Below are 22,676 nucleotides of genomic sequence, written 5' to 3' on the forward strand. Positions count from 1 at the left end.
AAGACCGGTGCGTGCTGAGCGGGCCGCTGGGACGTGAAGCGCTTCCAACAGCGAATGGTGAGCAGAGGGCGGGAGGCACACGTGAAGGGGCTGGACGTGTTCATGGCGCACGCGCACTGCGGTGACAGTCTCACGCGCTGGCCTCCAAGCGCATCGACTCGTGCGCATGAAAGATGTGCGGCTTTGGGTAGGGCAACCACACGTGCAAAGTTTACGTATTTGTGCGTACATAAACTGTGCAGAGCTAACGAGGTGCGTGCAAGTGACTAGTGTCACGGTGGTCAAGTCCAGCACTCCCTCCGTTTCATGCTGGTCGCCCACGAGGTCCAGGCAGGGAAGACAGGGACGCACAGAGGGTCAAAAGAAGCGGCCAGGTGCGGCCCACCAGGCGCTGGAACGCCTACCGGTGAAAAGCACGCACTTACTCTCCGCGGTTTGCCGTCTTCAAGCCCGCCTTTGCCCACCAAAGGGCCTCTCAGCCCTCACCTCCCCTTTCACACGTATTCTAGCACCTTCCACTAACTTTTGTCTCCTGGAAACCTTGTGTCCAGCCCACCCAACTTCTGATCGGTTTGGGAAACCAGGACGCTGCCCGCATTTCTTCCTGGCTTTTCACTTTCTTTACAGCGACTACCGACACCCCCAAAAGGTTTTGCCGGAAGACGGTAAAATGCCCATGTTTGGCTGCTCCACGGGATCCACCTCTCTGTCTTCCCCAGTCCACCTGTGCCTGCTCCTCGCGCGTCCGGTTAAACCTCTGTTCTTTTCATTCCTGCTTTCACAAGCACTCAGTTTTTATGGAGGCCACAGGCAGGAGAGAACTCCAAAACATGCAGATAAAAGGGTTTTTCACAAAGCTGGAAAAAATTTCAGAGCGCACAGCACCTCACAGCTGACGCGTTCAGAATCACGGTCTAAAATGAAAACAGCGAGGATACAGAGGCACAGATTTTATCTCTGCAATGAATCTGATTGTTTCCATGCTACCCTCAAAGACAAAACAAAGCCGGGGCACCCTCACGAGTTGCTGCGGCCCATCTGTTAGAAGTGACTTCCCTCTATCCTCTATCTTTTAACAATGAAAAAAAGGGGCAGGGTTTCCCTTGGACGCTTTCTGCAAGTGGCCTTTCTTTTAATAAAATTTTATAAGGACTAAGACCACACCATAAAACATAAAATGCATATTCTGGCGAAAACGATAAAGTGAACGCCTTAAAATCTTAACGACGCAGAGTGGGTGCAGGGCGCCGGTTCAGCGAGACGCGTAGCGGGAGAGGCTGGGCCCCTGCAGGCGCTGGGACCGCGCCCAGCGGGCATTCCGATCGCTTAACAGTCAGGAGGAAAATACAGCTCGGGATTTCACCTCCTATACCACTAACTTTCCACAAAGATGTCCAGAAACCTGACTCCCAGCCAGAAACCCAAACCTCGTGGGCTGTGGGCGGGAGGAAAAAAAAAAAAAACACAGCGACTACGCCAACATTTCCGCCTCGCCCGGCCGGCTAACGCGTAAACCAGGAGAAAGACGCACACGCCCACGGCGCCTACGTCTCCAAAGTGCGCAAGCGCTGGCGAGGCCCCGCCCCCTCGCGCTCCCGCCCTTGAGAGGCGCGCGCACCGGAAACCAGCTCCCCCTGGCACCGCTCGGGGCTTCCGCCCTGAAGCTTGGAGGTGGCCCTCGGTTCCGGTTCTAGCCCCACCCTGGCGCGGGAACCCTCCAGAAGTCTTAACATCCGGGAGCAGAGGCTGGCGCCAGCGTGTATTTCCGGTCACAGCCGCGAAGGGAAGGATCCGGTGACGCCTCTTCCGGTCTCCGGAGCCGCCCGGGCTTCGGCTCTCGGTGCGGCAGCGCCATCTGGTGCCGCGTCCCCGGCGCCCGTGGAGGGGGCGCGCGCTTGGTTTTTAGAACCTTCCAGAGAAACCGGCTGCTTTCGCTTCTCCCGCCCTCAGGCAGGGAGGGCGTGGAGGCTCCGCCCTGCCGAGTTCCCGGGCTGGCTGGTGCGGGGAGCTGTGCGGGGTGGGGTCAGAGTGGGTTTACAGTGGTGCGTGCACAAACCGAGCTCTTGCTCGTGTGGCTGACTATTGTACTGTTTTCCCTACGAACAAAGGTAAAGCTCCCTTTGCCCCGCCCTGAGTGGGCCCCAGTGAGCAGGAAGCCGTTCGTTCTTTAGTTTTAAGCCTGGGGTGGGGAATGATTTTTTTTTTTTTGGCTCCCCCCTGCCTTGCTCGTGGGGAGAGGGCACCGGCTCTGGCTCAGATTGGCTTTGGCTCAAACTGGCCCCCGCGGGACTCTGTCTCCTGTTCTTCTGAAGCGTGCGGGGTGCGCGTTTGGAGCCCCTGGGGAAGCAGGATTTCATGGATGCATAGCGTTAGAACAGGCTAAGGAAAGGTCAGAATGGTAGCTTTGCAAGGCTGCAGACGGATGTATTTGCATTGCCTATTCCTTTCCGATAAGCCGAGAGGGAACAGCTTCCCCAAAGTCAACAACATAACATTCTCTCTTGATAAGGAAGGGTAGCTCGAACACTGATTTTCCTGGAAGCGCGTGAGTCTGACAGTATTAGGTAACTCGGGGTGGGTTGTTGTCACTGAGTGTCAAACTATGTAGTGAAAGTTGGTGACATAAGTTTCCCTTAGAATTCATGAGACAACAGCACCTACTAACTTGACTTTCTCTGGGCATGTCTCCCATAGCAGGGCCTCTCAGACTTGAGCATGCATCCCAGGTCCCTGCAAAGCGTATTTAAACAACTTGGCCTTAACCAATTGTTTCTAACTGGGAGTGCATGGGATAGAGCTGGAAAATTACAGCTCTCGTAAATTTTCGGTGACACCCAAGCTGTTGGCGCCAGCACCACGCCTGGAATAATTTGGAGTTCCGGATTGCTTTGCCATTAATGCCCTTTCTTATTGCAGGAAGGGTGCTGGTGGTGCTAAAAGTGGAGAAATGAGTAGGCCTGTTGACCCCGTTGCTGGAAAGCGATCAACTGAATTCTAAAACCAGGAAAGTCCTGCAGAAATGGATATGCACATGTTAAAGCACCTCGTCCTTACAAATGTGCTGTGTGCAGGAACATGTGATAGAGGGTGCTGTGACACCAGACATGCTACATATTCCAGTTTTCCCTCAGTGAGGTCTACTCTTTGCACTCATTAGCTGTTAAAAGTTAATAAACCGGAGAGGACTAGACTTAAGGATAAAAATTATTTCAACATTCTAATTATATTCTTTGGAAGATGCCAGGCTTTTTCAATGTGCCTTTGCATCTCCCCAAGCTCCCTCGTTCTCTGGATCCTCCGCCAGCCTCCACCGTGGCATTTACAAGTGTACACAGTGCTGTCATCTTGTAAATGGTCATCTCTTCTGTGCCAGTGGCTTGCCCATCTTTTCTGCAGGCCTTCTGAGTCAATGCTGTCAAATCCTTATGCCAAGTTTATTGATCCTGACCTGGCGAATCAAGGGCACCGCACATTCGAGTTTTATTTATTCGTGTCTCTGATGGAAGTACAAATAGATAGGTTTGTTATGCTCATGACTGAAATTATCCCGAGAACTGATAACAAGTTTAGAGTGTTTGCTCTGGTGTGAACTGACTTTGCTACAGAAACTGATACACCCTTGATTTGTACATTAATATATCTGAAGATCAATGAAGACAACGGAAATGCTGCTTTTGCAATAATTCTATAAGGTTTCTAGTAATCAAAAGTAGTAATAATTCCACTGATGTAATTGAAGGAATGAATCATTGTGAGCTTTGAGGAATGAATCAATCCCTGCAGTTTAAAATGTACCTATGCATTCGCCATACAAGAGCCTTTAGGTCAGTGACACACCATGTATACAACTGGATCCATAAGATTCTGATAGAGCTGAAAAGTTCCTACTGCCTGTTGGTGCCGTGGCTGTTGCAGTGTGATAGTGCGCTGCATTGCCCGTGTGTCTGTGGTGATGCTGGTACAAACCAACCACTCTACCAGTCGTGTGAAAGTACGGCACATACACCCAAGTCGTAGGTTATACCACCTGTTATTGTGTCAACACACTCAGTGGTGGTCACACAGTGACAAAAATTGCTTATTGAGGCACTTCTCATCATTTAATTATTCCCCTCAGTAAGCGGTGTGTGACTATAATCTATCACAAAATTATATCAGGTCAATGAGATTGTACTTTATACATATTCATAAAATTAAATAATAAATCACACGTATATTTTAGGTCCATCCACTAGGTTGTTTGCTTCTATCTGTATGTTAAGAGGCTAGGTTCCCTAAATCAGTCTTGTTTTAAAGCACATTCTGAGGGTTCTTGTTAGGGAAAGTACAAGGCTCATTTTTTGGTTCACTGGTATTGCTGAAGGGAAATCCGCAAGTCCAAAATAGTGTCTCTCATGCTAAAGGCCATGATACAAACCTAGATTTAAAACCTGGTCTATTTGCAGTTTCAACCTCTCCGGGAAACATCATGTTCATTAACCAGTGTGGGGTTGTCTGGCCAAGCACCAGTCATGTAATTTGTCCCAGAAGCCCTGTCTGTCACCCCCACCAAGAAAAAAAAAGGCAGTTTTCACGATGGAAACCTTTTCATTCACTTCCCCAAAGAAGAGATGTCCAGGCCCCAAAACAATGTTTTGTTTTACTTTTGTTAGTAGCTCCCTGGCTCCATCGTTCTTCCTGTAAACACATTCACTTTTTTACAGCCCCTCAGACTGGCCTACTGCTTGCTACACAGAGTGCTGCCCTATTCATGGATCAATTAACAAAGCCAGGTAGATATCCAGGTTTCCGTGGTTGGATTTTGTCTTGTAACAATATGAATGAGTGCAATTTCGTAGACTCACTTTTACTGACAACTGAAGTCTCCTTAGTAGTAACCTGCTGAATAAGCTATTCAGGCTTACTAAATCTAGTATTCATAGACTAAAATTATTGCATTACCACAAATATACATACAAACATACATGTAAGGAAAGCCCGAAGGACAGGGGACAGATAAATCAGTAGAAAATGTGTGGAGAAAAGATAACCAGAACCTTTCCAAATTTGGTGACAAATATTAATGTACATATCTGAGGCACTTAATGAACCCCAAAGAAATCCAATATATTATATACATTATAACTATCAATATATTATACATTATAACTATCAAACTTTTGAAACTCAAAGAGAACATTCTGAACAACAGCAAAAGAAAAAATAACTCATTATATACAGTGGAACCACAATAAGATTACGGACTGAATTCATCAGAAATAAGCCAGAAGGCAGTAGGATGACATATTCAAAGAAAAAACTCCCAAATAAGAATTCGACATCCAGCAAGACTACGCATCAAAAAATGAAGGCCTCTTAAAGAGATCTCAGGTAGACAAAAAATGGTTGTTATCGGGGCTGCCTTACAAGAAATACTGGAGAAAATCCCCAGGACGAACAGCAGTGAGCTCAGATGCGAAGTGGAATCACATGAAGAAATGAAGAACGCTGGGAAAGGTGATGACATGAAAAGACACGGGGGGACCGTAAATGCCTCTTACAGAGTGAAGGAAGCCTATGTGAGAAGGCTGCACACTGTACGGCTCCAACTGTGTGACTTTCTGGAAGTGGCAGGATATGGAGACTGAAAAGGTGAGTGGTTGCTGGGCAGTGGGGGGAGATAGGCAGGGAGAGCACAGAGAGCTTTCAGAGCGATGAAAATACTCTGCGTGATACTGTGTTGAGGGACACACGCCATCATATATCATTCCAAACCACATAGGCACAACTCCAAGAGGGAACCCTCAGATACACTGTGGACTTTGGGTGCTTACTGTCTGTCAGTGCAGGTTCATCCTTGGTAACAGGTGTACCCTTTTGGTGAGTAATGTCAATAATGGGGAAGACTATGCATGTCTGGGGCAGATAGTATATATGCATATAAATATATGTATATATTTTTGTCTTTTTTCTCCTATTTAAAAGACAGTTGCATGAAACAGTAATTATGAAATTACTCCTTAAAACATAAAGATATACGAAGTAATAACAAAAAGAAAAGGGAGTAAATGGAGCTATATTGGAATATAATTCTGTATTTTACTGACATTAAGTTATTATCTAGAGTAGATTTATGATTATTTGCAGTAGATTGTGATAAATTACTGATTATTGTAATGCCCAGAGCAACTACTAAGAAAACAACAAAAAAAGCCTGAAAAAACGAGTTAACATGTACATTAAACTATATCTTTAAAATAAAAGAAGGTAGTAAAAGAGGAAGAGAGGACAAAAAAGACTTCAGGTATAGGAAAATACTATAACAGCAGAAGTCCAACTATATCAGTAATTTTTTACATGTAAATAGATTAAATGTTTCAGTCAAAAGGCAAAGACTGTCAGACTGAGTTTCAAAAAAAACAAACAAGACCCAGCTATATCTGTCTACAAGAGACAGATTTTAAATTCAAAGACACTGACAGGCTAAAAGTTAAATGGCTGGAAAAAGATATACCACACAAAGAGTATCCATAAAACTTGGAGGGAATATACTAATATCAGACAAAATACAAGTATACTTTAAATAAAAAAGGGACAATTTTATTATGATAAAATCGATTCAGCAGGGAAATAGAACAATTATAAATGTGTATATATCTAACAAAGATCCCCAAGTAAATGAAACACTAAATGACAAAATTGAAGGGAGAAATAGACATTTAATAGTTGCAGACTTCAACATCCCAATCTTAACTGATAGAATAACTAGATAGAAATTATTAAGGACATCTTTTATATTAGCATTCACCCAACTTGATCTAGGATCTGTAGAACACTCCACCAAATGAACGCAGAATACACATTCTTTTCAGGTGCACACAGAACAGTTTTGAAAATAGAGCATGTCCATAGAACACCCATCAGTGTATTTAAAAGGACATAAATCATGGACAGTAATTTTTCCAGCTCTAACAAGAGTAAGCTATAAATCACCAACAAAAAGGGAAATCTTTCTGTGGTGACAGAAATGTTTCAATAATGGATTATAGTGCTGGTTGAGCAACTCTGTAACTTAAAAAATCATTGAATTATTTAAAATGAAAATTTCATATATAAATTATACTTCAATAAATCTGTTAAAAATTAATGAGAGAATAATTGCATTCACCATAGTAGCTTACATGCATAAAAACTGAAAAATCAAGAGAATTTTGAGTAGAACTGGACATATTGAATATTATATTTCTGTATGTCAAAAAGAGTATTTCAAGAATGTCAGTTACTTCTGAATTACTTTATAGATTTAATGCAATTCCAGTGAAAATCATAGTGAAAAGTTTTACAAAATTTTATTTATTGATTTCAGAGAGAGGAAAAACGAAAGAAACATTGATTTGTTGTTCCATTTAACGATGCATTCATCGGTTGGCTCTTGTATGTGCCCTGACTGGGGATCAGCCATGGGGTTCACTCAATACTAGGGTTTTATTTTATAGTTCTCAATAATCTTCAAGTTTACTGACATTCCTATGTAATAAACTCACTCACCTGGAAGTTAGCACACCTCCTAAGGATAGAAAACAAAATGCTGTATTACATGTAACAGTAGACAGCTTTTTAACTTAATGTTTCTAGGTATAGAATAGCCATTTTATATTATAATGCTTAATGGATCTGCCATTTAAATTTTCTGTTGCCCAGAAAAATAATCCTTTTTTAGTTAATTAGAAAGATTATTGATTCATTTGTTTTCTTTGTGTCAGCAAATTAGAGGTTTGAAAAATTTTGGAGACTAATACTTAGATCATTATTTTCTAGTCTAGACTTTATTAATTTGCTATATTTACTTGTTTATTATAATGTTTTATTTTTTTTCAAAAGTACCACCTTTTTTTAAATTAAAACAAGTCATGTTAAAGCACAAACGATGAAATTCAGATACAACTTAGCTTTGAAAGGATTTAAATACAATTGGGATACAGTAGTTAGAGAAAAGAGGGGTTAAATGCCTCAAAATACCACGTATTTGGTGTTATGGACTGAGTATTTGCATCCTCCCAAAAGTCCCATGTTGAAGCCCTAACCCCTGACAAGACACAGTATTTTCTGTGAATTAGGAGGTGAGGCCTCTGCGGGGCAATTAGGTTTGCGTGGGCTTGTGAGGGTGGAGGCCCCGTGATGGGACTGGCATCCTGGGGAGGAGGAAGAGACCCCAGCACTGCTTCTCTCTGCCCCTTACCGCAGACAGAGCAAGCAGGCGGCCCTCCGAGAGCCAGGCGGAGGGTCCTCACCCAGAACCCAGTCTGCTCGCACCTGGACCTTGCACTTCCCGGCCTGCAGAGCTGCGAGAAATAAATGTGTGCTGTCGAAACCACCCAGTCTGTGCTGTTTTGTTACATCAGTCAGCACTGACTGAGACAGGTGGATGTCATGAAGAGGTTCTGACAACTTCATAGAAAAGAAGAAACTTCCTGACATCGTAGGTGATATCCTAAGGATAATGTCTTGTTTCCTTGCCTGTCTGTCCACACAGCTATGTCACAGTATTTTCTTACACTTATGAGCAGGAATTTAAATATCAGTACAATGTTAGTTCTTTTAATATTTTTCCCCTCTAACAGACCTTTCATGTGGTTTGGAAATGTAAATTTGAATTCATAGCTATTAATTTAAACTTTTTTTAAAGGCCCAAACAGTTTCTGTATGGGCTGTTTCAAATGATGACATCTTAAGGAAACAGGAGAAACTATTTTAAAGGGAAAATCATTAGCCTTCAAAAGGAGAAAGACCTGGGTTTTTATTTTGCCCCCTCCCACAGAATCTAGAGTGACGAAAACCTGGGGAGTGCCACTTCAAAATGTGGAAGGAATGAAGGTAATCCTGCAAACCATGGGTCTCAATAAAAGGGCCCTTTCAGGCAAGCTGAACTTGCTGCCAGATGGAACTGAGCAGGTCCTGGCAGTGATGTGCCCGAGAGACCCAGCCGCTTTTGAGACTGTCTAACTGAAGAATTCATTTGTAAGCCCACAAACTGTCCACTGTTTAAAACTCCAGAAATATCTCATTGCCCATTTTTAACTTAAAAATACATATTTTAGAATCCTGGTGAAGTCTCATTTTTTTGTTGCTCCAATTTGGCCAGACTGAAAGGGTTTGCAGATGCACAGAATTGGAGCCCTTCATGTAAAGCCACACACAGTTCAAAACAGTCTTGTGTTGGGTTTGAGTTCTCTCCTTCGCTTTTCTGTAATTTGTTAACAATGGTGCAGCAGACTTAACATTCTTCATAAATGATCGCTTGTTCTTTTAATGTCTTCCATGTGGGCGTCAGTAATGAACTGTTATTTCTGTCAAAGGCCACTGTTGTATTTCATTAAAAAATGTTTAAGAGTCTTATTTCTGTGTTACCTCCTTCAGCTTTTTCTGTTTCTGTTTTTAGCTTGCTGTAGAAGTTCATAAGCTTGTAAGCTTATTAGTACAAATGAATTTGGATGGATTTTTCTTTTTCAGTCTGAATTTCTAACAGAAAGATGTTGGCTTTGCATGAAGATGAAATTCTGGATGGTGGTAATTTGGTTTTAAAGAAAGAAAATAGAAAAGATGGTCTATAGGATTTACTCTAGAGAGTAAATCTATAGGATTTACTCAAAACCTTTACAAAGATTCTCACTTTTTTTTGCCACGTTGACAAAAATTATTTATGTGAATCCTTTTTGTTCGTTTTACAACTGTTTGCTTTCAAATTGAGGATTTTCCCCTTGACAGACTGTGATTATTGCTAGAAATATTCTATCTTTTTAAATTCATTTTACAAAGAGTGGAAGGGGGAGAGAGAGAGACAGAGAGACAGACAGAGACAGATAGGGATTTGTTGTTCCACTAATTCATGCATGAATCTATTGATGCTTCTATGTGCCCTAGCTCAAGATCAAACCCACAACCTTGGTATATTGGTACGATGCTCAAACCAATTGACCTACCCTGCCAGGCTTCTGTTGTGTAATTTTTTAATTGTGTTACTAGAAATGTTTCTTTTCCTTCACAGCAATTCTTGTCCTTGTCTTTGTGGACTTCTGGCCAAGATGAGGTGTAGATAGAGACATCATGCCTCCTCGCACAACCAGAAGAAGGACAACAACCAATTTAAAAACAAAAAACAACCAGAACTGCCAGAAAACTGAACTGTATGGAAGTCCGACAACCAAGGAGTAAAGAAGAAACACTCATATAGACCAGCAGGAGGGGGAGAGAGATGAGAAGACAGGTAGAGAGGACTCTCAGTGAGGTGGTGGATGGCAGACTGGGGGTCCCACATTTGCATGCAGATAAACCGGGAAGAGCAACTGGGGAGCAAGACAGACCCACAACCCAGGGCTCCAGCAGGGAAATGAAGCCTCAAACCTCTGACTGGAAACACTTGTGGGGGTTGTGGCAGTGGGAGAAACTCCCAGCCTCACAAGAAAGTCCATTGGAGAGACCCATGGGGTCCTAGAATGTACACAAACCCACCCACCCAAGAATCAGCACCAGAAGGACCCATTTTGTGGCAGCGGGAGAAGTGACTGAAAACCAGCAGAGAGCAGAGCAAGTGGCACTGCTCCCTCTCAGACCCTCCCCCACATACAGCATCACAACACAGCCACGTGGGTTGCCCCGCCCTGGTGAACACCTAAGGCTCCGCCCTTCACTACATAACAGGTGCATTGAGACAAAAAAAAATGGTCCAAATGAAAGGACAGCTCAAAGCTCCAGAAAAAATACAACTAAGTGATGGAAGAGATAGCCAACTTATCAGATGAACAGTTCAAAACACTGGTAATCAGGATGCTCACAGAATTGGTTGAATATGGTCACAAAATAGAGGAAAAAATGAAGGCTGTGAAAAGTGAAATAAAGGAAAATGAACATGGAACCAACATGTTCCTTTCCAGTCCTGGGAAGGAAACCAGGACTCAGATCAATGGTTTGGACCAGAAGGACAAAAGAACCATCCAACCACAACAAAATAAAGAAACAAGAATTCAAAAAAAATGAGGAGAGGCTTAGGAACTTCCAGGACAACTTTAAATGTTCCAACATCTGAATCATAGGGGTGCCAGAAAGAGAAGAGGAAGAGCAAGAAATTGAAAACTTACTTGAAAAAATAATGGAGAACTTCCCCAATCTGGCAAAGGAAATAGATTTCCAGGAAGTTCAGAGAGTCCCAAAGAAGCTGGACCCAAGGAAGCACACACCAAGGCACATTATAATTACATTACCCAAGATTAAAGATAAGGAGAGAGTCTTAAAAGCAGCAAGAGAAAAGCAGACAGTTACCTACAAAAGAGTGCCCATTAGACTATCAGCTGATTTCTCAAAAGAAATCTTGCAGGCAAGAAGAGGCTGGAAAGAAGTATTCCAGGTCATAACAGGCAAGAACCTACATCCAAGATGACTCCACCCAGCAAAGCTATCTTTTAGAATAGAAGGACAGATAAAGTGCTTCCCAGATAAGGTCAAGTTCAAGGAGTTCATCATCACCAAGCCCTTATTACATGAAATGTTAAAGGAACTTAATCTCAGAAAAAGAAGATAAAAAATATGTACAGTAAAATGACAACAAACTCACAGCTATTAACAACTGAACCTAAAAAATCACACAAAAAACCAAAAACAAACTAAGCAAACAACTAGAACAGGAACAGAATCACAGAAATGGAGATCACATGGAGGGTTATCAGTAGGGGAGTGAGGGGAAGAGAGGGGAATAAGGTACAGAGGGTCAGTAGCATAAATGGTAGGTAGAAAATAGACAGGGGGAGGTTAAGAATAGTATGGGAAATGGAGAAGCTAAAGAACTTAAACGCATGACCCATTGACATGAACTAAAAGCGGGGAATGCTGGTGGGAGGGGGTGTGCAGGGCAGAGGGGAATAAAGAGGGGAAAATGGGACAACTGTAATAGCATAATCAATAAAATATATTTTAAAAAATTAAAATGTGACTTTAGAGACGTGTTACAAATTGCATTGGAGAGATCCATGCCAGTGTATTTTACTGAAATTCATTATGGCCTTCTACCACTATATCAAGTTTAATGCATGAATAGCCACAAAAATACAAACTGCTCTTTCATTTCAAATCCTCCTAAATTAGTTGCTTTTCAGAGCTACTTGGTAATCCCTTGCAATCCAAAGACATAGGAACAGCATACTGTAATCTTCTTGTCCAGTATGGAGATAATTAGTCAAACAGTCCCAAAGGTGTCATCATTTAATAATGACCCCGCCCTGGGGCCATTATCGTGCCACGAAGTGTGGCTGGTGCTCTGAGGTTTCTTTCTGCTCCAGCTGCAGCCCCCTGCTCGGCCTGCAGTGTTCTCGGTGAGCCCGAGAGGCCGCGGCGGAGGGAAAAGAGCCAGGCAGTCTTTCAACTGTAGCACCTTAGTATCTCGCTTCAGTTTTCAGAGTATTCATAGCTAAAGTTTCCATTGCTACCGGAGAAGAATAGATGATTTACATTCCTGTTATTTGGTTCTGAACCTCATTTAAACGTTCCTCTTTTTCTTATGAGGTCTAGAGCCAGTGTCAGTTCTGGGTTTAATGCATGTAAGTGGTGATTTTTGAAAATGTAATGTCCAAATTTAGAAAGTCAAATCTTCATATTTATTTTACCATTTCCTACCTTTTTTTTAAACTGAGAAAACTCTACCAACAATAGTTTCCTTTGTGACTGTGCCCTGAGGTAACTAAACCTGTTTAGTCTCCAGTGTTCCTGCCTACAGCTCTTCACCTGTATGACCTTACTTATATTTTTCTCTTTCCTAAATTAACCTTTTTCTATTTCCACGTGTTCAGCGTCTATCCAATCCTTAAGCCCAGGTCAAATGGCAGTTCCTTCACGAAGCCTTCCTGGATTCTCCGTGCAGAATAATGCTTTTTTTTTCTGAAATTGTATAGCCCTTCAAATGCACTTTTAACTTTGCATGCTTATTAATTAGGAACATTTCACAAATATATGCCACTTAACTGGTTGGGAGCTGAGAAGGAAAAAAATGAAGGAAACCCTTGGCAACCAGGGCAAAATAATACTGAGCATAAGCTGTTGCAAGAGCTGGTAAGAATGAATGTGGTAAGATACTTCTAAGGATTTTTTCACTGTGTTTTGTCTCTTTTCTTTTTTGAAAAATAGCAGATTTGTTGCTTTTTGGCCAGATTTAAACTATTTTTAAAAGGTGTATTTTGGTGAAGTTACATAATCTATTTGGAGACTTGAAAGAGAGAGCCACACTGAGAGAGCGTAAGGAAAACAAATCTCGCTTAGATTCTGTGAGCTTGGCACCCTGCCGCGAGCAGCGCCCCCGGCCTTCTGGCCCAGGGACGGGGAGAAGTAACGGGGCTCACCCCGAGGCTCCTGGGGTCCCCCACCCAGCCCAGGCCTGAGCCTCTTAACCAGGCACAGGGTGCGTCACTGTTGGTGTGCACATCAGCCAACGGCCAGGGGCTCATTTATTTATCCTTGAAGCCCCAAGTCACTACCGCCCACCTTCTTCTTTTTAAACAAAATGCTTCATTTATGTGTTTTTGGAGAGAGGGAAAGGGAGGGAAAGAAACACGGTTGGGCTACAGAATGCACCACACAGTACCTGTGCCTCCTCCTCTTCTCTAACTGCCCGAAAACCAGAGGCCACGTCTAGTTTTCTGGACAAGCCTTCCCACGAGCACCGTTTCTGGGGCTCACGAAGACCCTCCGGTTGCAGCCACCGCGCTGCATCCTGCTGGACAACGTGTGGCCCAGGTGCTCCCCCTTTCATTTCTGTGGGCCCTGTGCACCAGAGGCCCCAAAGATGCCATCGCTGAGGACAGGGTGACTATTGCCAGCTCCCTGCGCCTCCCGAACATCATGAGTCAAAGGGACAGGAGAAGTGAGAAGAACTGTGCGAGGTCCCAGAAACCCGGATTCCCAGCTGGGGGTCTTTTATCAACAGCGCGCAGGAGGGCCCCTGCCCTCAGGTTCTGCCTGTTACTAGGCAGCACCTGCCGCGTCCGAATCCGGCCTTCCACACGTGTTCCTTATTTCACGTGGCTCGCAGGCCTGCCGCCCGGGCCGCAGAGGTTCTAGCTGCCCGCTGAGTGATTTTGTGTTCTGGCTTCAGTCTTCAGCTGCTTCACCGTTGTCTCGTTTGATGGATGGTTCAGTTGCTTCTTATTCCTCTGCACCTTCAGCAACCCGTTGTGTGCCCTTCTAACCTTGCTGCAGTGCAGTTCCTGCTCTTGCCAGCTTTTCTCCACATCGTTGTTCAAGCGTCGCGTGGCCAGGTTCAAACACATACATTGCTGCATCCGAATGCTTTGACCCCGCCTAGTGCCCACACCTTCCGCTGGTACTCTTTGCTCCAGGAAGTAAATAGAAAGGTCTGACTTTTTATAAAATTCATAGCAAGTCCTCTGGTAGAAATAACAAATACAAAATAAAATTGACAATGGTGAAATTTTAACTGGAAAGCACAGTAAAGGATAATGATATCTTTGTGAAAACAGCTAACAGTGACCCAGGGAGATCTAGAAATAACAAACAAAATATAACTGATAGCAGCTAGAACTGCCCAAGGTGTCATCTGTTGCAGACTATAAATTGAAATAAGAATCAAAGCTCGATAATATTTAGATCATAGAAAATAGAATTTCACAGGAATAATGGCCAAAAGAGTTAAGTTTACAATGGTGAAGCTGTAAGTGATAAAACTTAATATCAACACAGTTTGGGAATTATATGGTTTGATTTATACAGAAAAATGATATAGCTATGGGTCATTTCAGAAAAATAAAATGAAAGTGGGCAAAAAGTGAAAATGGTTCATTCAAGTTCATTGTGTGGAGAGTTGATGTACTGGTTAAATTGGTTTAATGAAATTTGTCTTGGAGCATGTGTTTTAGTCAATCTCAGTATGCCTCTGATTGGAACCCAGGGTCACAACACCCTCAGTGTCGGAAGGGCTTGGTCAAAGCGCCGTGCACCTGTCCCACACCCCCCCCCCAACCAGACACCGAGGCCGCTCCTAGAAGTCTGTGTGCAAACAGCCGTGTGCACTGTGAGTGAAAAGTCAGCTTGTGTTTACGCATTTGCACTTCTTCAGGAGAGATTGTTTGAATAGATTGTTTTTAGACATTGGTATTTGGGGTTTCTGTTTTGGGATTTTGGCTTTTTTTTTGGTGGGGGGAGTCTACTGTTTTAGTCAGCCATTTTCAACCAGTGTGATACAAGAATTTCTAAAACATCATTAAAATGTCCACACTACCCAAAGCAATTTACAGATTCACTGCAATACCTATTAAAGTACCAATGGCATATGTCATAGACATAGAACAAATGCTTCAGAATTTTATATGGAACTATAAATGACCCCGAATAGCTGCTGCAATTTTGAGAAAAAAGAGCAAAGTAGGAGGGATCACAATACCTGGTACCAAACTGTATTACAAGGCCACTGTAATCAAAACAGCCTGGCACTGGCTTAAACACAGGCACATAGACCAATAGAACAGAATAGAGAGCCCAGAAATAAACCCAAGTCTCTATGGTCAATTAATATTCGACAAAGGGGGCAGCAACATAAAATGGAGTAAAAATAGCCTCTTCAACAAATGGTGTTGGAAGAGCTGGACAGCTACATGCAAAAAAATGAAACTCGAGCACCAAATTACACCATACACAAAAATTAATTCAAGGTGGATAAAAGATTTAAATATAAGTTGTGACACCATAAAAGTCCTAGAGGAGAACATAGGCAGGAAAATCTCAGATATTTCACGCAGCAATATTTTCACTGATCTGTCCCCTAGAGCAAGGGACATAAAGAAAAAAATAAACAAATGGGATCTCATCAAAATAAAAAGCTGCTGCACAGCTAAAGAAAACAGTATTAAAATAAAAAGAGAACCAACCATATGGGAAAACATATTTGCCAATGATATCACAGATAAGGGTTTAATCTCCAAAATATATAAAGAACTTACAAGACTGCACTCTAAGAAGACAAGGAATCCAATTAAAAAATGGGCAAAGGACTTGAACAGACACTTCTCCAAGGAGGACATACAGAGGATCCAGAGACACATGAAAAGATGCTCAGTATTAGCAGCCATCAGAGAGATGCAAACTAAAACCACAGTGAGATAGCACTTCACACCGGTCAGAATGGCCGTCATAAACAAAGCAACAAACAACAAGTGTTGGAGAGGTTGTGGAGAAAAGGGGACCCTAGTGCACTGCTGGTGGGACTGCAGACTGGTACAGCCACTGTGGAAAGCAGTATGGAACTTCCTCAGAAAACTAAACATGGATCTGCCTTTTGACCCAGCAATTCCACTGCTGGGATTATATCCTGAGAACCCTGAAACACCAATCCAGAAGAACCTATGCACCCCAATGTTCACAGCAGCACAATTTACAATAGCCAAGTGCTGGAAGCAACCTAGGTGCCCATCAGTAAATGAGTGGATCAAAAAACTGTGGTGCATTTACACAATGGAATTCTATGCAGCAGAAAGGAAGAAGGAGCTCCTACCCTTTGCAACAGCGTGGATGGAGCTGGAGAGCGTTATGCTGAGTGAAACAAGCCAGGTGGTGAGAGACAAATACCATATGATCTCACCTTTAACAGGAACCTAAACAACAAAACAAACAAACAAGCAAAATATAGTCAAAGGCATTGAAGTTGAGAACAGGCTGACAGTGACCAGAGAGGAGAGGGGAGGGAATTTCAGGGGAAGGGGGAAGGGTTTGCAGGAACTAGAATAAAGGCCACATGGACAAAAACAAGGGGGGGGGGTGGAGACAGGAGGGAGAGGGGAGGTGGGGGGGGAGTGGGCTGGGATGGGGGTAAAGGGCAGAAAACTGTACTTGAACAGCAATTAAAATAAAAAATAATTTAAACAAAGTAAAAAGAAATAAAACATGCAATACCTGACAGTTTAGTCAGGGGCACTGACCTCTTTTGTCTTAAATTGTCAAATGAGAAAATGACAGCAGCCAACACGACAATAGCCCTCTGGTGTGAAGGCCCCATCTTGAACCATAAATATAGGGTCGTGTAATAGGGTCAGTAAGCTGCATCTTACCGGTCCCATTGCGCAGTACGATCGGGTCTGATTGGTTAGTCCTTGGTGCCAGAAATCTTTCTATACAACTGTAGGCACCTGATTTTTTAAAAAGTCACTTTGGAGTAGAAAAGGTAGGTAATTACTATTATTTGTTTGGGAAATCAATCAACATTATAACTATGTTTTTGTCTGATTGGCAAAAAATATATACTTTTGGTCTGCTGCAGAAGTTTAGTAAGTAGTTTATGTGTGCCCCGAGATCAGAAAGGTTGGCAATTGCTGGTTTAAATGAACAGTCTGTCCGTATCCAAGGGTGGGGTGTTGGGGAGGACATGATGGGGAAGCCGGGCTCACTTTGCGGAGCAGGTGCGTCAACGTGCAGGCGTTACTGCTGGAGAGCAGTCCCCTCACTCTGCGATGTGAACCCTCATCATCTGTGTTTCTCCGGGGACTGGCTCTGGCTTCGGTACTGAGCCGTAAACGGAGACACAAACAGGCGGCGCAGGCTTGTTGTGGCCAGGGCAGCAAACAGGCCGGGCAGACCTGGGTGCGCTTCAGAAATGCCAGTGAGGACAGGGACCTCACTGATCTGGTAGCTGTGGCGGGCCAACCACTAGGAAGCTCGCACGGCCTCCGGTGGCTTTTATAAAGTCGTAGTGGAAGCCATTAGCACACACCTGTGGTGATTATGTGTTAATGAAATGCTAGAAAGAGCTCTGTAACTTAAGAAAACATTTCTGTCCCAGGGATAGCCAACATTTAGGAGAAATAGCGCAGTCCCCGAAGCAAGCTATCAGTATAATTTCACTTGTGATCCGATCGAGCGTTGGCACCCTGGTGCCCCCGTCTGCACAGGCTGCTGTCCGCCAGCAGGCACCTGGTCACTGCGCAGGAGTTAGCGTGTCGGGTCCGTTATGTTTCTGGTGGGTATACCAGCAAGTCTGGAGATATAAATGATTCAACAGTGAACACACTAAATATGTACAAGGCTGTCTATTTAATATATTCATAAGGTACCAACATAATTTTCCTGTTTATCCAAGGGAGATCTGTTTACCTACACTTCAGAAAGATCTAATAACTAAATATATAGTAAGTTTAGAGTAGACCGAATCAAATTCATTTGAGCTTTATTTTTGGACAGAATTATTCAAATGACATATTAGGTTAAGGAATTGAATTTTTCCTATAAGTATGCCTTTTTATTTTTTTAACTACCAATATGAATTACTCCCTTAAAAGGAATTGCAAATGCAACAGTGCGGGAGAAGACAGGTTTGGGGACTGCTCTGTGGGCGGACTCGCGCTCCGATCCCACCGGGTGGGAGGGCAGGGAGGCGAGGCGTGTTTGGATCGGACCAGCAGGCCTGCGCACCGGAGGAGGGGGAGTGGTAACTTACACGCACCTATGCGACCTATGCGACGGCCAGTTTAAATACATCAGATGACCCTGTGTGTGACGTCAAACGGGATTTAAGAAACAAAAGATGCAGGAGAGCTGTTTGACCTCCCCCCTTCCCCACCAGAGAGATTTCAGAGGGAGAGGCCTGCTGCGGGAAGGGGCCCCCAGGGCTCGCCTGCGCCTGATTCGGGGTGAGCAGGTGGGGGGACTCAGGCGGGGGCCTGGGGACCAGGTGACCCCTGGGCTCGCTGTCTGAGTCACCTAGCAAACAGTTACCCGCACCCTCTGCATGCCCTGCCCTCCTCGACCGCTTGCCAATGGCCGACTGCCTCTGAAATCTCGGACTCCCCAACCCCCCTTTCTCCTCGGTCCAGATGAACATATTTATATACCCAGTGTTACCTCACTGTTTTCGGAATATTTATGTGAATCCTGTGTGTGCACGTATTAAAACTTGACTTTCCCTGTTAATCTGACTGTTGATTTGATTAGTAGCGCAGCTAGAAGAATTTAGAAGGTGGGAGGAAGTGTTGTTTTTTTTTGTTAGTCTCATCACAACTCGCCACTAGATGGATTGATTTTTGTTCACTTTTGCCTTTAAACTAGTTTGCTTCCAAGATGTTCCCTGAACCTCTCCCCATAATTCTGTTGGTTCTCCTTTGTCACTTCAGAGGCTGCGTATGCGGGGGACAACGCCTGGGTCCCCTTGCGTGTGTTTCTCAGAGGGCGGCGGTGTGAAACAGAGCCCCTCCCCCCTGCCCCCTGCCCCCTTCCCCCGCCTCCTGGACTCGTGGGCCTAAGAGCGCGCCCTCAAACGTACCAGCAGCAAGGGCTGCACGGTCGAGGTTGGGAAAAATATCACATAGGGGTTTTTCCAGGACTTGTTTAGGCTTCTTCTTTGAAGCTCCTGTGACTGAAAGGCGCGTGGAGCGCCGCGGCGGCAGGGAGGACGCACCGACGTTACCTTGTCCCGCTCCCGTGGCGGTGAGGGGTGCGCTGCCCCGAGGGGCCTCCCTGCGCGCGCGCTCCCCACGCTCTCGCCGCGGGCGTCCTGGCTCCGGGCATCCCCGAGGAGGCGCCCTTTGGCAGAGACACGCGTCCCCGGGGACTGGCAGGGGTCCCCCGTCTCGTGTCCGCCAGCTCCTCCTGCGCGCGCTGGAAGCTTCTGGGCGCGCAGCAGAGAGATGCAGAAGGAGAGGACATCTGCGCCCTCGGAAGGGCCGAGAGTGTGTTCCGACGAGTCTCGCGCAGCAGGGAAAGACAAGCAGAACTGCCTTCGCCCTCGGTGGGCTTGGCATCGCAGTTCACATTACCTCCTGGCAGAACCACCCAAGTGAGAAACTGCTCACAACACGAACCAGTTTCTTTTTAATCCTAAATTTGATATCACAAATCCAACTTGTTTTATGCTTGTTTTGCTTTCGAGAATAGACGGTAGGTATCTAAAGTGCAGTAGGTGGAACTGAAGTCGGGTGGTGGCCGGCGGTGCCGGCGTTCTCCGAGCACCTTCCGTTGGGTGGTCGCGCCGGCACGCAGACATCCAGTGTTCCGGAGTCCGGGCCGCGGGCCGCGCCTCTCCTCTGCTCCGCCCCCAGACCACGCTCTTGAACGCACGGAGGCCAGCAGCCACTCTGTGGTCTCGGTCACCCCATCCCCCACAGAAGCTTGGGCAGGCCTACTGTGGCACTGCTCCCTCCGTCCAAGAGTGAGGGCCCTCTGCGGGGCCCAGAAACAAGCTCCGGCCGGTCTGCGGCAGGTGCTGCAGACCGGACCTGCCCCCTCCTGCAGTACGACCGGGTGCCGTGGGAGGAGTGGGAGGAGAGATCTGGGGCGGGGGGGGGGGGCGGTGTGGGACTGCTCCTCTCCTGGGAGGTCAGGGCGCCAGAGCCCCTGGGAGCAGGGATGGTGCTGAGAGAGCCCTGCTCGAGGATGGCTGAGAAGGAACATGAGCAGGGGGCGTTAGGCCCGTGTTTTGAGAGCCTAAGGCAGCAGCCTGCCGGGGAACATCAAAGCCTGGTAAATAATGAGATTGGACAGTGAAAACGTATATTGGGGACATATTAAAAACTCTCTCACTAGTATGAGTATGCTATCAGAGACATTTGGAGAACATTGGTAGTGGATTTGACACTAGCAATTTGTCTTGTGTGAGAATCTGAAACACCTAATATCCATTTTGCGTAGATCACATCAAGGATTTAGCTGTTCTCGGTTTTTGAAACGCGTGATTTAATGTTGTTTGGATAAAAAAAATCTTTCAACGTCAACTGTCAAACAGTCTCAGCATATTTGTCATATTTGAGTCTCGCCGGCAGACTTGCTCACTGAAGCTGCAAAGCGAGTGAATGCATTTCAGGTGAGCACCGAAGTTCTCGAAACTACTCTCATCGCCACCCTCTCTCCGCTGCTTTCAGTCACAGGGAGCGGGGTAGACAGTGTTGCACAGGGAAAGCCTCAGAAACCTGATCATTTCTTTGGAATGCAGCCCATTCTTAGGATCCAACCAATCTTACAGGGTGGTTGAAACATTCAGAAAAGAAGAGATTTCTATTTTAAGTGAAATTCATGTATTTCTGTGAGTAAATAAGCAATACCAATTATTTAACACTTGATGTATTGCTTTTACATTTATAGTGTCTACTATCGCTTGTCTTCTATTTTTTTGAAAAATGAAATGTACCTGTGAATTATGAAAAGTTGGAAATTTTACATTTAAAGAGTTTCCCCCCGAAGCTATTTTTATTCATGAATTATTGCGGTTCTTACCAGTGCTAGATTTATGTATTTCCCAGGCGGTTTTTCGTTGTGATCCTGCAGCTGAGCAAACAGCCGGCCAGACCCGTGAGCTCTGGAGCGGCAGAATTGACGCGCATGTTTCTCTAGCTCTGTGCCAGCTGTGCCAGCTGTGCCAGCTGTGAACTCCAAGTCGAGAAGAGATAACCAGATGTCCTCCCCCGCCCCCGGCCCAGAGCTCCACGCATGGGGGTGGGGAAAGAGGAAGTGGACGCAGAGACGGCCAGGGCAGGGTGCCCCGAACTGCCTGTTGCCTGCTGCTACTGCGCAGGCGGTTCCTCCCACCCGGGGGCCTCCCCTGCCTCGCCAGCCACCTGCCTGACGCCCGGGGAGGCGGTGTCCGCAGAGCTGAGTACTCGTGGGGAAAACCCCCGTGGGGGTTAGTGTCTGCCCGGCGGGACCGGCCTGCAGGCGGAAGGTCTATTTCCGCCGGGGTATGAGTCGACCACAGCTTCTCTCCCGTGGCAGCTTTAACTCCCTGTCGGATGCATTAACGAACTCGTGGGGGAGTTGCTAAAACTAGCTCCGTGAGCAGAACACATTGTTTCTGCACCGCCCGGCTATTTTCAGTTCAGACGTTCTGAACCGTGTGGGTGCTGCGCTGTGGCCGTGGCTGCGGTCCGCCTGCCTTTGCAAGGCCGATTCTCTCATTAGGAAAAATACGAAAAACTGCTCATCAGTTATCCACAAACCCAACCCAGTTCTTTTCCCAATGTTATTCTTCACAGTAACAGAATTTGCGAGGCATCTTAGAAGGTTTTTTGTTTGTTTGTTTTGTTTTTATCAAAGGTAGGATAAGAAACAATGCAGCTGGATAGATTTAAATTAGACATACAGTAATACGGCTTAGAGTGATAACCGTCCACACAGTTTGGTGCAGTTGGATGGAATCCTCTCAGTTAATTCAACATCTCAGCGCTTTCACTGCCGGTTGCCAACCGTCAGCTGTCCGACGCCGCTGGATTCGTGATCTTTAGAGCAGCCTCTCCAAGTCCTGCTATTCCGAACGGCAGCACCCAGCACCTCCTTAGGATGGCTCGTTTTCCACGAGCCTTTTCAAGTGTGTTTTCTCTCTCCATCTTTCCCATAGCCGTGGCTGGCATGCGTACTTACTTCTGCTGCAGAAGCGGACTCTCGGCCACGTGAGTGATGTGTGTGAACTGCCGCAGGGGCGTGCGGCGCAGGCCCTGGCCTCCAACTGCAGCGAGCCAGGTGCACCTGTTGTGTTTGGTCACAGGGGTGGTGGTCCTGACGGTGGCGGCGTCTGCTCCGCGAATGCACGGGGAGACGGGCCTTCGCTTTGTACAGATCCTCCCCTGGTTATAACTGTGACCGCAGAAAAGACCAGTTGTTTCATGCTGGCGCACTGAAAAAACCAGGAGGTTCATTTGGCATTCAAAGGGGGAGGGGTGTGTGCCTTT

General features: G+C 45.4%; 1 long non-coding RNA gene across 1 annotated transcript; it reads left to right on the plus strand.

Annotated features, from left to right (window-relative positions):
• Positions 1 to 5,074: 5,074 nt before the first annotated feature.
• On the plus strand, positions 5,075 to 10,366 carry LOC123818854. Its single transcript, XR_006785712.1, has 3 exons — positions 5,075 to 5,631; positions 8,224 to 8,458; positions 10,025 to 10,366. It is a non-coding gene; the product is annotated as an uncharacterized LOC123818854 (long non-coding RNA).
• The last annotated feature ends 12,310 nt before the right edge of the window (positions 10,367 to 22,676 follow it).

Source organism: Phyllostomus hastatus, unplaced genomic scaffold (assembly GCF_019186645.2).
Source record: "Phyllostomus hastatus isolate PE091 unplaced genomic scaffold, TTU_PhHast_1.1 phas_contig_29, whole genome shotgun sequence".
Lineage (NCBI taxonomy): Eukaryota > Metazoa > Chordata > Mammalia > Chiroptera > Phyllostomidae > Phyllostomus > Phyllostomus hastatus.